Source organism: Apis cerana, linkage group LG1, assembly GCF_029169275.1.
Source record: "Apis cerana isolate GH-2021 linkage group LG1, AcerK_1.0, whole genome shotgun sequence".
Classification (NCBI taxonomy): domain Eukaryota; kingdom Metazoa; phylum Arthropoda; class Insecta; order Hymenoptera; family Apidae; genus Apis; species Apis cerana.
In genome coordinates this window covers 23,965,587-23,982,267 of record NC_083852.1, presented here as the reverse complement: position 1 = coordinate 23,982,267, position 16,681 = coordinate 23,965,587, and the positions used below count along the sequence as shown (strand labels likewise).

The 16,681-nt window shown below is 46.4% G+C and overlaps 1 protein-coding gene across 11 annotated transcripts in view; it reads left to right on the top strand.

The window, feature by feature from the left end:
- Positions 1–16,681, top strand: part of LOC108002081 (bromodomain adjacent to zinc finger domain protein 2B) — a 136,191-nt gene that overhangs the window by 56,744 nt on the left and 62,766 nt on the right. Inside the window, exon 1 of one of the 11 annotated variants that reach the window (XM_062086803.1) lies at positions 1,358–4,041. The exons of the other annotated variants lie outside the window; for them this stretch is intronic. The gene's annotated coding sequence lies outside the window, so the exon portion shown is untranslated. Of the gene's footprint in view, positions 1–1,357; positions 4,042–16,681 lie in introns of those variants that run through there. 11 annotated transcript variants of the gene reach the window in all.

Below are 16,681 nucleotides of genomic sequence, written 5' to 3'. Positions count from 1 at the left end.
TCGCAACTGGAGAAAAAAAAAGTTTCCGGCCGTTAAAGTTATTCTCCATCGTTGCGAGATAAAGATTCGCGATATATCCGAAACGTGCCCCCACCTCTCTCCCCTCCTTCCCTCCCGCTCTCCCGAATCGCCTTAGGTGGCCCACCGCAGCCCGCCCACCCCTCCATCCATCCGACTATTCTCCACGGCAAAAATGGATTCCCGAAGTTTCGACAGTGTGCAACGTTTCTCGCAAACGTTGGCAAGGAGGGAGGGGGGAGGGTTATCGATCGGCCGCGCTATACGAACCCTTCTAACTTATTTAAGGTATCTCGATTCCCCATCGATGTTCCCTATTCTATTCGCGGCGCCGAGCCGCGAATACTATCTGTCCGGCCGCGGTAGAAATAGAATGCCGGTTGAATGGCATTTGACGGTCCCTCTAATCGAGTGGAAATTCCGAATTAGAACGTTGGATCGACAAGGGGGGGGGGGGAGGCAACGGTTTGCCCATTAGCCGAGCTTTTATATACCGAACTCCGTTCTCCTCGTTAGACCGACGATCGACGACGCGTTTTGAATGATTAACGAGCCGACGAACGCCGCTTCCTTCGCCCGCCGATTAAATACTTGCTCGCCGATCTTCCTCTCCCCTCCACCTCGGTGTGTTCGAGTGTTCCTTGCTTGTCGCGAGAGACGCTCCGTCGGAGAGGATTACGTGGAAGGGAGGGGGGAGAGGGAGAGGGAGAGGGGAGAAGGCTGATCGATTGTTCGGGATGCGAGATCGTTACGTAAGGAGCGGAGGGGGGAGGGGGGAGGGGAGCAGCGGACGGAGAGAACAGAGTTTTATTCACGGTGAGTGGCGAGAAATTATTTTCGGATCTGTGGACGTTCGGCTTATCCTCGGCTTCGGTCGAGATCGCGTGCCTTCTTTTCGATTTTGGACGCAAGGAAAGGAGAGTTTCCTTTGCGAATTCAGGCAAGCCAAGCATCCGAGTTTTTCCGCGAGTTTATTACCGTCAACAGATATGCTTTCGAATTCGATGCACTCGAATACCTCGAGGAGTTATCGAAGGTTTTCCAACGAAAACGATTTCTAAATGTATTCGAACGTGATAATTTCTTTCGCGATTTCTGACCTGACTTTGATCGGTTATCGTTCAAAAATGATTCATATATATATATATACGTAAAATATACGAGGTATGATATGCTAACGATTTTATACGCGACTAAGCGAGAGAGATACTCGAGACGAGATACAGATAGGTTGAGCTACGAGGCAGCGATGAGGGTGTGTGACCACGATGCTGTTATTCGGCTGTAAATAAATCTAATCTGAACGGGGTGCGCGGTTAAAGGGTAATTAAACGAGGGTATAGGTGGGAACATTAGGAAAATTGACGACGTATGAGGGGTAAGAAACGTTGTACTCCTCAAGTTTGCATAATTTCGCTTCTCAAGGCCGGAACACACGGATCGACCGTGCACGTATTCCACGAAATTTTCCGCGCTATTTATAAGAATCGCAACTCGTTCGAATTCGAGATGAAGAAAAAATTTCCTTCTTTTCACGATTCGACGATGCTATGTAATCTTAACTTTCTACTTTATTTTGCATTGGATGCCAATAATTACATTATACGGAGGTAAAATGGGGCTTCGGATGGTAGAAGATTAAAATTGGAATAAGTAAATATGAAATAATTCTTCCCTCTATCATCGATCGCTCATCGATCGAATACGTACGTTGGAACCTAATTGTTCCGTTTTACGGCGGAGCAACAATAGTCGGGCTAATTAAGCCTAATTACCAAGCCCATTAATTAATTCCTCGGTCTCTCACCCGAGGATAATAATAAATAGCTCGAGTAACCGACCAAAGCTTTCCACCATATTTTCTTCCCTTGCTTAATTTCGAGTGCACGAAACGAAAAAGATTTTTCGAGCCGACCCTCTCCCCCTCCTCTGGTGGACGCGGCCATCGATTCCAGACGAAACACGAATAACGAGTTTGGCTGAATTTTTGCTGGCACACGCTCTGCTACCGGCCTCATTATCGAGGATTGACACACTTCCTTCCGCGAAGAAGTGGGTGAATTTAAAGGAGAGTCGCGTTTCGACGATAACTCGGAGGCACGCCAGTCGAAAAGAAAATTTTCGATACGGGTTTACGCGCGATAAAAAAGCGAATTCGTTTTTTTTATCGCGATCGAATGGAATTCCGGTCGCTCGATATAATTCTCGTATCGGTTATAAATAGCGTGTGAATTAAACGTATCGGACGGGAAACAGTTTCGATTGATATTATAGGTGGCGGTTCACCTCGGCCAAAGTCAAACAAGCGTTATTTTCCCTATTCTTCGTTCGAGATACGCTCCTTGGAAACGGATTTTGAATCGTGGCGATGTTAATCGGTTAATATTTACGCTGATACGATAATCTATCGTCGATTTAAGTTTATACGTTTATCTCGAATTCGTCGAACGTTCCTCGCGCTCCTCGTGTCCCGAGATACCGACCGACGAGTGCGCCCGGCTTGATCCGTCTATACAAACAATAACAAGCTTTCTAACCGAATACTTCGCTCGATAAGCAAACTTGTGCGTATATAAATAGTGGCTTCCTTCTCGAAAATATCCTCGCAATATTGTTCGGTGTCGAGAGTCGATCGTAGCGCTCGATAATACTTTTACATGCTCGTTTCGAACGAGGAAGAAAGGAGTGAAAGGAAGGCGAATATTGTTGGCGAAATAGACGGGGAAGAAAGGAGACGAAGCGAAACGGAACGAGACGAGGCGAGGAGGGAAAAGAGAAGAAAGGGAAGCGACTACACTCTATCGATTACCACCACGCGTACACACGCCGTCCGTGTGCACGAGGGGGGAGGGGAGGGGGACGAGAAGAGACACCAAAAGTGACGAGCACGCCGGCTAAACGTTACCCAATGGAGGCAGATCGATCTTTTCTTCTACCGGTTCCGCTCCCCCCTCTTTGGTCCCCCCCTCGGTCCCGCCACTATTCCATAGCTCTCTGTTCCCTCTGTGTAATTCGTATTCCACGCCAGTTGTATCCCGGATCGCCTGCAGCTCGAGTCGTTGTCCCACCGCCACGCCGGTATAGTTAGTCGATGATGTCGGACGACTAATGCGCCTCGGAGGAAGCGTATCGACGCGTATCCGCGCGCGAGGGACACCCTTCCACCACGTGTTCCCGTCCTTTTTTCCAATTTTCCATACGCTCGGTGGATGCCGATGCCTGTGCACATGCCGATCGCGATCGCGACGGTGATGGTGCTCGTGTCGTCCGCGATGCTCCTCGTCCGTGTGTCGTTCTTGCCGCACTACCACCGCTACCGCCACTACCACTACCGCCACTACCACCACTACTACTGCTCCTCGCGTAGCGATCCTCGTGGCGTATCGAGATGCGCCGCCGATGAGACACTCCGAGGCCTGGCAGGAGATGGGAAAACGGGCTTTGTTTCGACAACGTTCGCCAGACGGGTTTTCGCGATACACCTACCGTCCAACAACTGTCGGATTATATAGATTTCGGAGGGGGAACTTTGAAAATTTGCTAGTGATGTATTCGATTCGTTGGAGAGGGAGAGAGAGTGTGTGGTGATCTCTTTTATTTATTTATCTTCTTCCCTGGTTTCGGTGTGTTCGAACCTCGACGAACGGGAGGAACGTAGTTGGGTTAACGATCGTGCAAGTGCTCCATCCGGACGAACGGAATAATTTTTGGATGAGAAATTTTCGGCGATCGCGGGTGTTCGGTGGAAAGTGGCGTCGTCCTTGCTTTGAGCGTGCTGAAACTGGTGGATCACGTGGTTCGGGACACGAGTGTGAAAAGTCGAATATCGAAGGCAAGTGCGTTGAAAGATGTTAGGATAGGAGGGGACGATCTGTGTTTCGTTGCCGGGGATCGATTGAAAACGAGGGTTCGTGTTCCCAAGAAGATGTTGGAGTTGGGTGACGAGGGTAAACTTGGCGGGACGTGGAAATTAGGGGAACGTTGCGAAATGTGATGTCGAAACCGATGTTCTCGGATTTACACGTACGTATATCTTGTATGTCTTATCCACAAAATTCGTATACGTTATTTACGTGGCGTCTAAGAATAGATACGACTGCTAACGCGTTACGAGGAACCACGCTTGTTGTGTACGTGTGTCGCGTTATCATCGGCCGACAGACACGTAACGTACATCCATTTTACAAGCCTCTTCCTCTTTATGATTTGCCTCCACGCTTTCCTGCCGTCCAAATATACACCAACGAAAACAATCTAACGTGGCACGATAACGCGGACAGACGTGGGAAAGATACGATTTATCTGAATCGTCGATAAGGAATCGCCCCTAGACACCGTGTCTCGTTTCTTCGGCCTCAACTTTTCATTTTTTTCCTTTTTTTAAATATCGCGATCTACGATCTTACGCGAAGAATCGTGTAATATTTTATTTTCTTGATATTTTCTAGAAATTGAGGTTAGAATTAGACGCGATTGGGGAAGGGAGGGGGGCACATTTTTGAATCATTTTTTTTTTCGTATGCTGTTTAACTTAACTCGCTCAATTTCTTACTTTTATAGAAGAAAGAAAGAAAGGAAGGAAGGAAGGAAGATCTTTAACTCAAAAATTCTTTTTAAATCGAATACAATTATGCGTCTCCTCTATCCAAATCGTCTTCTTTATCGCTCTATCGAATATCCGAGTAATCTTCTTACCGTTTAACACCGAAAACTATCTTACCCCGATAAAACCTAGTTTACCGACTTTACCTTTACCAAGCAAGAACACCTCTTCCTCCAAGAGTAACGAGTAAATATTACACGAGAAAGAGAGTGACGGTCCAAAAAAAAAAAGGAAAAGAAAAGAAGAGAAGAGAAGAAAAAAGGAAGGGTGAGAAATGATCGATCTGGAACCGCATTCCACGTGTGTTTGGCGAAGAGAGAGGGGAGAGGGAGAGAGAGAGAGAGAGAGGTATCCAGCGTGGATCGAACGCGTGTGTGCGTGTGTGGTTCGAATTGGCCGCGGTGCAACTGCATCCGCGAAGGGTGAGGCGGAAGGCACGCATATTTTCGAGCGTGACGCACCTTGGACGCTGGGCTTGGCTCGGCGGCCGAGAGAGGAGGGAGGGGAGAGAGAGGGAGAGATATCGGTCGGTCCGCTTTTGTGCACGCGCGGTGTAAAGCAGCGTTCACAACGCGTCGAGGAGGAGAGGAGTCGCCGCGGATCTGGTTGGTCTGGTTCTTTGGGCGCGTTCGAAAACACGGCGGGGAACGAAGAAGTTGGTCGCCTCCTATCGGATTAGGTCGTTAACTTGAGAGAGTAATGGGCTGGTGGGATGGCCGAGGGTTAATGGTCGGTCGGCCCGATCAACGCGTCTCGAGGACTCTCCGAGTTTCGGATCGGTCGCTAATAGACTTGCTTTCGAAATTGCCATTCCAATTTTTTAACTCTCTTCCGCCGCGTATACGAATGTACGAGCAGACGGTGAAATGAAACAACAGAATAGGAGTAACGACTGCTGTTGCAACGCTGAAACAATATTTTGAAAATTCTAATCTAAAGTAGAATCCGGTTGGATAAAATATGCGATTACGGGGAGGATCGCTAAGAGGCAATATAATAAATTTCGTCTTGTTTCAATTCAAAATTCCAGCTTTATAAATCCTGATTCCCTTTGTTGAATACGAAAGAGTAACGATGCTGTTGCAACTCAAAAACAATATTCTGAAAACACGATCTAAATGTTCGTTTTATTAAGATAAAATTTATCCGCGATTACCAAACAATCGCAAGTAGTTAATATGCAATAAATTTCAATCTCGATTTTTCTAATTTTTTTTTCCTTGACCCGAAATAAATAATTCGAGATCTCGGCTAGATCGATTCTCTCGTTTCTCTCGTTACTGGAAATTCCACTATTTGTATCGATTCGTTAAGTGGAAAGCGCTCTTTTTTCTTCTTTTTTTCCCCCCTCCCCCAGCAATCGTACGCGCATGCATAAATTTCGCGCGACAATGCCGGTCGGACAAGCATCGGTGTAGAAAACGAGCGTGATTCCGGTGTCGCGATAGCGAGCCGTGGCAAGCGGTTTAATTTTATTCATCGTACGTCGTAAGTCTCGTGGTGCTAGAGTCGCAAAAGCTGTGGCGTATCGGGGGCCTAAACGACGCGCCCGTCCATATTAGATGCGACTGCTAGGCGCCGTTAACGTCCAGGCAAACACGATCGCCTTTGAATTAACTATATCTCGCGTTATTACGCGATAAAACCCGTCCCATAATAAAATCCCACGTTTCTCGTGGATATCGCTCGGGGACCAGGAATCAAAATTATCGTATCGACCATTGAAATAACGAATTTTCATTATTCCACTGTAATCGCGCGAAAGAGAGGGGGAAGAAGATAGCTTTGCCAATAGCGGAATCGCGATGCGATTACGATACGAATATAATTCGTCGTTTCGCCCGATCGATAAAATTCTATTCCGTACCGATTGGCCCGGTCTCCTTCTTAATTCTACACGCATGCAGCGAATTTCGTTCCCCCGAAATAAGAGGAGAGAGGAGAGGACATCGGCCGGTCGCAAAAATCGAAGAGGAAGCGAGGAAAAGGAAGAAAAAGAAGGAGAAGGGGAAGGAGAAGGCGAATGGAAAAATAGAGAAACAGGAAGGGCGTTGCGAAGGGACAGAGAAGGCGAGGGATAAAGGCGAAGCGGATACGCAGGACGCGTGTGTGGATACGTTGCGTCCCTCTCCGTCTCCTTCTTGCTCATCCGTGGAGAGTAAGTACGTAGACAGGCGGAGAGCGCACGATTAACCGCCGGTTCGTTTTCTGCACTGGGAGACTCTTTATACGAGCACGCCGCTCCGCTAACTGGCAACCGGCTACGCTAGCTTAACCGCTTGGCCGAGGAGCTCCTCGCGTACCCGCGAAAGAGACGGAGAAGGAAACGGACGGAGACGAGGAACAGGGCCGTGCTTAAGCACCTTTAGTACCACCAGCCTCGCAATTTCCAAGGGGAATGCACTCGTTCCACGAGCCACGCTCGTTTTACGATACATCCCAGCCTTCTTCTCCCTCTCTCTCTCCCCTCTTTTTACCTCGATACTCTCTCCTCTCCTCTCCTCTCTCCGCCCAACCGTGCCTCGAGGATCTCGTTCGAGGAGCTCGAGCTTCGGATCGGTAATCAGAGCGGTGTAGATTACCGGTTGATCGTGGAAACGGTCGATCGAGATCGTGATCGAAAACTTAAATTTTTCCCTCGCCTTTTTTCACATCCCCGTGGAAACACCGTTTATCGGCTATTTTACACCGCGCGCACATTTTTGCGGACAGCAAACGAAGGAAACAAAGGATTATCTCCGAAAATTTATTCCTCTACTTGGCCACGCGTCCTCGCCAAGCCTCGCGATCCTCTGCAGCCGGCAACTATTTTCGACACGCCGCGCGTGCACACACGCTCTCGAATGGCGGAGTCATTGGACGCGAAATCGCCTCTGGACGCGTCTCGAAGATCGCGAGAGCAGCGGCGATAATCGTCCCGATGCATTATCAGCGCGCGTTCTGTCCAGATGCAACGGGGTCAAAGACCCGAGGAGAGGACGCTTCGGGTCCAGTAAGTTCCAGGTGCACGTACCACGACTACCACCACGATCAACCACCACCACTGCCATCGTCGCCGCCATAACCGATCCTACCACCACCACTATCGCGGGAATGGAGGACGAGCGTCGTCGTCGTCGTGGTGAATATTCGCGTCGCGAGATATCACCGATGCGCTCTGTCAAACTGCCACTCCGCTCGGGAAAAACTATTTTCACCCTGCCTCTTCCCCAAGGATCGATACGCGCCTCCTTTCGCTCCACTCGACCCGCTGTATTTTTAATTCGTTCCACTAATTCGCCGCGAGGCTGTGCGCCATTCCAAAGGGAACGCGAACGAGCACGCGACCAGGAGATATACCGATCCAAGTCGTCGAGAATCGAGTTTTCGCGGGCTGGATCGTGTCTTTTCTACAATTTTATACAATTTTAATTTCGTATCGCGAGAAAATGAGTAGTAATTGTTGCAGGAGAAAGTATTTCACTTGATTCGAAAAATAAAAGGCACCGATCTCCAATCGGTCGGCGATCGAATGTTTCCACTGACAATTTCCGACTGTATTAAAAATCATCTTGTTCCATTCGAGTGGCGAGCGCGTGTATCGAATTCGGTCGACCGTGTTATTTCGATGGAAATTTTCGGGGGGAAAAAATCCCGGCTCGGAAGGAGACCCACTTCGGCCACCGTTTTAACAATTTTTTCCCCTATTTTCCCTTTTCTCCTTTTTTCCCTCCCCCCCTTCGACATATGTATTCGCGGCGCGTCGCGACGCCTCGACGCGGCGTTTCGCACACGTGGCGTCGATACACCTCGACATTTTTATGTAACCCGTCGTTTTCGCAGTTTCAGAATGCCAATCGCCGCCTCGTTTAATGGTTAAAAAACTCGCGTGCACGCGTCGAGGATCGTTTCATTCTCGACGCCCGGCCCTTTTGATTGGCCACCGATATCGACCGTCCCTGCACAACACATCTATCGTCCCTTTACCGCGCCGATTTACTCTTTGTTTACGGTGGGCGGCGGCGATCAGTTCGTCCGTGTGCTGATAATTCTCGCGATTCTCTATTCAGGAGAAGATGTGGTATTTATGAGTAGAATTTGGATCGGCAGGGAGGGGGTAACGTTTCGTGAAGAGGGGGGGAGAGAGTTTGAGGAGATTGGAGAGGGATGGATGGTTCGATTGGAACGACGGCTACTCGAATTTAATTTTAATAGGTATGATCGATTTTGGAAGCTTTCGATGCACAGGGGGGAGAGGAGGGTGGCTTTGAATTATTGGTTCGATGCATGGAGGGATTAATTTGCGAAGAAATATAGGTCGAGGATTGGGATAGACGTTCTTCTTCCTAAGGTTTAACTTTTTTTTACAATTGAAATGATCAAAGTAATCATCGAAATACGTTCTTATATCGAGTCGTGAATTCAATTTTATCTCGAAATCTCTCGAAAACTCGCCAGCCCGTGTACAATTACGTCGACAACAATCCATATTTCCATGGACACCGTAATTTTTTCAATCTATCGTTTACTTACTAGTCGAAATTCCAACAGCAATTGTATAAATTTTATTCGAATTTTTACGCTTCATCGGATAACGCATTTATTAGCATCGGCCGTCTACGTTCATTCTATTGCAACAGCAATCGTATAAATCTCGAAAAAATCTTAAATTTGTCGACTCGCGTATCAATAGCGATTTCCGTTACGATTTCATCGGAAATCGGATGATACGTCGACGTCTATAGAAATTCCGCCTAAAAGGTATGAATCTTAGCCAGTGCACTCTCGTCTATTATTCAAATTCATTTTACGCGCCTTCTCTCCGATCGATATCAATCCCTCGTGAAAATCCTTCGATCCACGAAAGTTCCGTCGATTAGCAATGCGCGAACGTAAAAATTGGGGCGTCTACGTGCGCGTAGCAATCGCCTCGAATCCGCTCGAATAAACCCCGAAATCGAATCGCTCCCCATGGAGTGACCGATTCGCGTTTAAGAACGGCCTAGAACGTATCCAGCGGACGGCGCGGCGTGTGGAGAGTATCGATCGGCGTGGAGCTCGCCACGGCCTCGAATTTCACGCGATAGCAAAGGCAGATACCGTATGCGGCGAAGGGAAACGCGGCTTCGTTCGCTTGGACGTGCTCAAAACGGCGTTTAGGAGCCTTAAACCCTGAGCAGAGCAAGCCCCACCCCGATATATCCAGTTTGCCAAACGCCGCTTGTTTTTGTTCGCGCGTTGCACGAACCGAAACCCCCTCGCTTGGTCACGCGCGCGTACGTGTGCACGTGTTCGTGTACGTGTGCATGAAAGAGAGAGCGAGAGAGAGGGAGGGAGGGAGAGAAAGAGGAGCGTGTACACAGGAGGTGGATGGAGCGAGCGCGAGGAAGGTTGGAGGACGAGAGCGATCTACGTGTCCCGGCGCGGCGGCAGGACCCTCGTCGCGGTCGTCAGCAACCGGGGGAGGTTGGGACATGGCAGAGCAGGGGTTGGGGGCCACGACAATGCCCCACCCCGGGTTCTGGTATCGATCTGTCGCAACGAAAGTCGAGATACCGGCCTGAAAGTATCAGCTGGATGGATAAGCCTGAATTATTATTCCGTTTGCTGTCCTTTGCTTTCTTTCTGCTCGCTCTCGTACGTTGAATACTTTCTCGTATGCGCGAAATTTTTTTTTTTTTGGTTCTTGGTCTGGGTCAAATGCGATCGCGCGAGATCGTGCGAAGCGTTATGAAACAAACGTTGGTATTTTCCGTTTTTTTTTTTTGAATCATTGCTTAAGGTAAATATTCCATATTCCGAGAATAATGCGTTACAATTCGTATCAAATTCGTATCTTTAATGAATGCGTCGTGTATACGTGTGATCGAAAATAAAAAAAAAAAAAGTTAACGTGGAAGATACGAATTAGATTTCGGGTTTTAAAAAAAACCCATCAATATTTAATTGATCATAAATTGATGCTCGTTAGAAATTGATTCCAGAAGAGAATTCGTGATATCGATGTGTCCAATCCAATATCTTCGTTTGAAGTATGATATCACGAACAATACCGGGTATGATATCACGCTTCGTTAATAGCTTCAAAGACATCGTAACGCTAGATCACAATATTACACTTGATACACAAAGTTTCTTCTATGCCTGTTACGTTATATATCACCTTCAACGTTCTTAGCAATCAAAGCGTACGCGTCTCGAGCAAAACACACCAATGTGTCATAACCTCTCCTATTCCTTTGAGCACTCGTCAACCGACTATAACCTCGAAATTTGTCCCGAAATACTCGAAATTGTCGTCCGTCGAATAAGATATCGATCCTGGTGTATTACCCTTTTCACCGAACCCAGATGATCCAAATGACCTGGAGCGTAGAAAGCATGGAAGCGTAATCATGTAACAACGGACGAGCGTGTAAAGCCGATATCGTGATTACTGCTCTCTCGTTACGTGTGTGGGACGTTATGGAATAGCTTTCGCGGGCAAACGCGTTCGCAAATGCGAATAACGTTTCGCCTGCGCGCGCATGTTATTCACGCGTGAACATGATTAGAAAGAGAGAGAGAGAGAGAGAGAGAATTCCTTGGTTCACAGCACTGACATTTTCCTTTCCGTTGAAGACGCGCGATAAATACGTGCACTACTGGCATTTCGCGTTCCGGTTCTACGCTCGAAAGTTCAGTAGCTCCGTTTATTACTCGCTCGCTTTGTGCAAGGATCGAATAGCCCGTGGTGGAAGCTTCGATGGATGTTTTATTGGATACGGGTGCTTTAGGTTAAGTTTAATAATGTTTTGTTCGATACGAGTGAATTTAGGTTAGGTTTGACGATACGTTATGATTTACGTTATGTTTTTAATTTTTGCAATAAATTTTGGTTTCGTTAGAAGATTGTCATTATAAGATAAGATTCACGATTTGGAGATAGTTTAACGTATTTGCGAAGCAAATGATTAATCGTACGAATAACGAAAACTATTGGACGCGAGTGGTTTTAGGTTATGTTCAATGATACGACGCTTTGCCGTAGATCTTAGATTTATTAGAAAGGTAAGATTTATGCTTCGAGATATTTATCTTATTCGAGGATAGGAATTAATCGGTATGAATGAAAAGAAGCTTCGTTACAATACGTTGGGATTTATATACTATACTATAGATTTCTGTAGTTATAAAGATATCGTTACGCCTTCGAGGAAAAATACTCGAAGTATTCGATAAAACGATTTACCGATCCCCGCCAGTTAGAGGAGGTTAAAAGTTAAAAGTAAAATTGCACGGGTGAGGTAACCAGAAGCGACATCAAATGGAATCGTAAAATACCGAATAGCACCGGATCGATACTGTAAACGAGAGTATGCTAACGCTTAAGAGGTTATGGGTATGGATATTCGTTTGTTGTTTCAAGAATTTATCTGGATCTGGTGTGAAAAAAGCTCGATTCGAAAGAGAGACGCGAAGAGAATGAAAAGAAAAAAAAAAAAAAAAAAAAGCCCCGCTCGATGAAAGAGAGAGTGAATGAAAATGGAAAGGGTCCGACTTTCCGCAACTGTACTTTATTCTTCGAATTTCTTCGAGAACTGTTGGTTGCCTAAGCGTCGCTGGTGAACTTGTTACCCTATGTACGGTACATAATATGAAGTTGGCCAAACTAACGTCGAAACTTTCGGCTGTGAATGCGGGCCGGTTTGCGTGCCGTGGATTTCAGGTTTCATTTTCGGGAGTGGGGGGAGGGGCGAGGGGGAGGGAGGAAGGGGGAAGAAAAAAAAGAAGAAAGGAGAAGAAAGAACTTGGTCGACGGAACGATTAAATCACGAGGATCGGTGAAAGCAAGTTGTAGTTCGTATCTCGTGTACGTGGAGAGACCCTTGATTTTTATATTTCACCAAAGTTCTCTTACCTGCGAAAAAGTTCGAGTTACGTTAAACGCTCGATCCGAATTTTTAGGAATTGGAAATTTCTGGAGAGTCTAGACGCTATGTTTTATTTATTAAACACTTTTCGCATCGGCGTGGAAAATTTCCGTGGAAAAAAGCGAGGGGAGGGGGGGAAAAAAAAAAGAAGAAAGATATTCTGAGTTTTTTTCAGGTTTGAAACTTGGAATTGGAACCTCTGAATTTTTTTAACCCGTTAACAAATTATTGTAAAATATTCAAGGTGTTTTGTCGCGATGTTTTTGCGAAATGTTACTTATCGTCACGTATGATTCGATGCAATCGCGTTAAAATACTTCGTTCCAAACCTTGAACACGAGTCTCGAGTTTTCGAAGGATAGATAGCGTTCTTTGTCTTCCGGCTAGGAACGGATTCCACTTGACTTCAATGTAATCGGCTGAACGTATTTCAAGAGACGTGACGCAATCGGTTACCTGGCCAAGAGACGATCGAACACGATCCAAATCGATCCTCCCCTTCCTCCCCCGCCCCTTTGGAATCGCGGATACGTCGTTGTCAGGTATATCGTTCGAATCTCACGATGAGAATTAAATCCTGAACGTAAAATATACGTTTCTCCATTTTTCTGTTAAAATACGAGATTACGGATGTACACGAAAATCTTCTGAATTTCTTTTCTTGCACCGCGCGTCATCGTTCAACGAGGAGAAAATCGAAGAAGAATAGCGATAATAGCGAGAATTCCAAAAATTAAAAAATTGACGAACATTTTGTAGCATTATTTCGTTTCGATCACAAGAACGACGTACAAAGATTTTCGCACGGACGATCGTGTATATAAAGAAGATAATCCGGTATATATTTTTACCAGCTTCGCTTTACCTCTCGCTTCGTCCCAATATTTTAAATAATTCCGGTATATTTTAAAAACAAAAATCCGATAACAAGAATGGAGAGAGAGAGAGAGAGAAAGAAAAAGGGCACGTTATTACTCGAGGTGAAAAAAAAAAAAAAAAAGAAAGGGAAGAGCAACGTGTAAAGCGATGAAATAGGAGGGCAAAGAAGGCTGTCGGTATTTCACAAATTACCGTATAATTAAATTAATGGCGCGGGTGTAGTAGGTGTAGTAGGCGTCGATGGGTGAAGCGTAACGCGCGCGAGCGTTATCCGATTGCGACGGATTTCCGGCACGGTGTCGGCGAATTTTGTTCCCACGTATATATAATCCGATACGAAAAATCACGCAAATTAATAATAATGGAGTTACGAAGCGGGCGCAGTACGACTCGTGGAATTAAAACGTATCGCGGCCAATGTAATTACCATCGAGTTGACGCATAGCTGTCCCCCGTGTAAGGAATGGGGGGGAAAAAAAAAAAAAAGAAGAAAAGAAAGAAATAAAACAAACGAGGAAAAAGAGGAAGGGAGGGAGAAGAAGGGGAGTAGAAGCGAAAAATAACGAGAAAGAGAAATAGTAGAAAAAAAGAGAGAGAAAAGTAATGAGCAGATTGGAGGTAGATGCACGTCTATAGGAGGAAAAAACCGAAACAGAGGAGGCATTATCGAGTTTGACTCTCGTTTGTACGAGATTGTTCGAAGGTGAATGTTTAATGGTCGTCGTGAAAATGTTTTGTAATTTAATTACGGTATTACTCGATGAATTGTTGCGTTTATACCGTCAGTTACATCGTAACCATTCAACTTCGGTAATTCAAGCTTTTCCATCCCCATCATTCAACTTTTACGAGCCTTTTACATCTCTCCTGTCGATTCTTCTCTTTCTCCCTCTCTCTCTCCTTCTCTTTCTCTTTTTTTTCATTCTACGCGGTGTTAGAGTTAGTTTTCCAATGGTATTGTATTATCCGGTTGGTAAACGCGCACGATGTTTTGAAAACAATTTTTATTCGATATTTTATTCCACGACGATGGGAATTCTTTGTATCGTGCAGATAGAAATGGGTAGAGTTACTCGTTCCAACTCGAATTGGAAAAGCTTTTCGACCGATCTTACGGCGTTTCCTCGGGGCAAATCGCATTCGAATCATTATTCTCGATACGTAATTGATACCATTCGTCGCTCCAACGTCTCTCGATCCTACGATGCAGTATTTCACACACCTGCGAAATTCAGGTTACCGTGTACAATAACCGATAATCCCTGTTCAAAGATCGTTTCGTAATACGGTAGTAGGCTGTATACGTTATTATTATTACCATTCGAATTATCGATTGCGCTATTGTATCCATTCATTACACGTCGAGTCGCATCGAGTCGAGCCCCGTTTCTTCTACAGAGTCGGATGCAACTTGCCCGTTTCTCGTCCAGAGACACAGATCGTAATAGTACCTACATACGATCGTTTCGACCGATCGATCGATCCTCCACTCTCTTTCTCGTGAGGAAAATGTGGGACGGCGGCTCGGAGGGAGGGAGAGGGAGACAGAGAGACGGAGAGAAGTCGGCACACAAAAGGGAGAGAAAGGAAAGAGCGAAAGACCAAGGAGGGCAACAGCGGCCTGATTTATAGGCAATACCGTTCACCCGTTTTCACTGCGTAACTTCCGCCAGTTTCGTTCCATCTTGACACGAGAGGAGTCCCCGCTTTTTAATCATCGACCGATCTCTCGAGTCCTTCTAGATCGTTCGTGAAAGTCGAGGTTATTGAATTTTCGAATCGCGAGCTTCTTCTCGACGCTGGATGCAACAATTTTGAACAAAACTTTGCTCCCTGCCGGTGGAAATACAGTTCGAGAAAGACTAGATTAGATTATTTTCGGAATACCGATACTCGGTGAGGAATTCTCAGTGTTTTCTTTTTCTCCAGTCGCTATTTTTACCCGAGGTTCGTTACATCGGCAGACGCTGCGCATTTTGGCCGCAGCAAGATGCGCGGCCGGATCCGGGGAGAGAGAGAGAGAGAGAGAGAGAAACGCGCTCGATCGTTGGCGACAAGGCGAAATGTGGGCCGTGCGACTCTGAGAACTGGAACGTGCGTACAGGTGCGAAACCTCGCCACGTTTCAATCCGCAGCCAGCCGGGTTTCCCTTTGAATCCGGCTGCTTTTAATCGACCCACGCGATTGAATTTCCATCGCCGCTGGCTTCGCCATCTTCGGCTCGAATCCGTCCTAAATAATTATTTTTATTTGCCGCCGACGATGACGTACCGCCGAGGGACTCGTTTCCCTCCCCCCCTCCTTTCTTGCTACTCCAGTAAAATTCTGTCGGATAAAAAACCTCGTCATCTCGAACGAAACGCAAGAATTAAATTTTTTGAATGATGTAAATTCGTTCGATTCGTTCGATCGCGCCGCCGATTCCAAAATTACCCTCAGAATTCATCGAGACGCGCTCGAAACAGGTCCTCGTATATTAAACAGCCACTTGACCTCCCGCACGCTTCCTTAAACACTTATCATTCGCAATATGCAAAGGGAGAGGGAGGTTCATTCACCAAAGAGGTTCATTCATCGAGAAATTGTACAAAACGAAGGAGATAGTAACCGTACGATTAATACTTTTCGCGTACATTCTTGAACGAGTAGTAAAATAAGCCAAGAAAGCGTTAAAACACCGTCCACGCAGCAGTAACTCGGCCATCAATGGCCGCCCATTTTTGAAGCCACGCGATATTAACGTCTCTCGAACGTTCCCCCCGCCTTTCGTGAAATTCATTCCGCCTGACAGTTTTTTAACGGAACTCGGCGGCCTCGTAAAGAAATCCCCGACCATTTTCCATTTTTATCTTTTCCCCCTTTCTTTTTCGCGCGAACGAAGCTGGACGCAGGAGTGGAGAGAAGGGAATACGGAGGGGAGGGTGTTGCCCTCCCCGCGAAAATCGCCGATTAAAACTTTGAGGTCGGCCATTAGCCTTCACCCACATTGCTCAATCGCCGCGAATACTGCGAGAGGCGATTACGGCAAGACGTGTCCGATTGCCGTGCAACGAGAGAGGTGTTGCTCGTTGGGAATTAATTCGTGCTTATTACCGTGATTGCTTAACCGGCCTGATAATATCGTATTCTTGGGCGGTGGTTGGGAGCCGCCATTTTAACGAACCATGATTGACGCGGTTTAACAATTGGGCCACGCGGCGGGGGGCAGGGGGAGGGGTTACCGATGCTTCCACGATGGAACAACGCAGCTATCATTACGATGATAACAGGTTTATACGTATTTTCTATT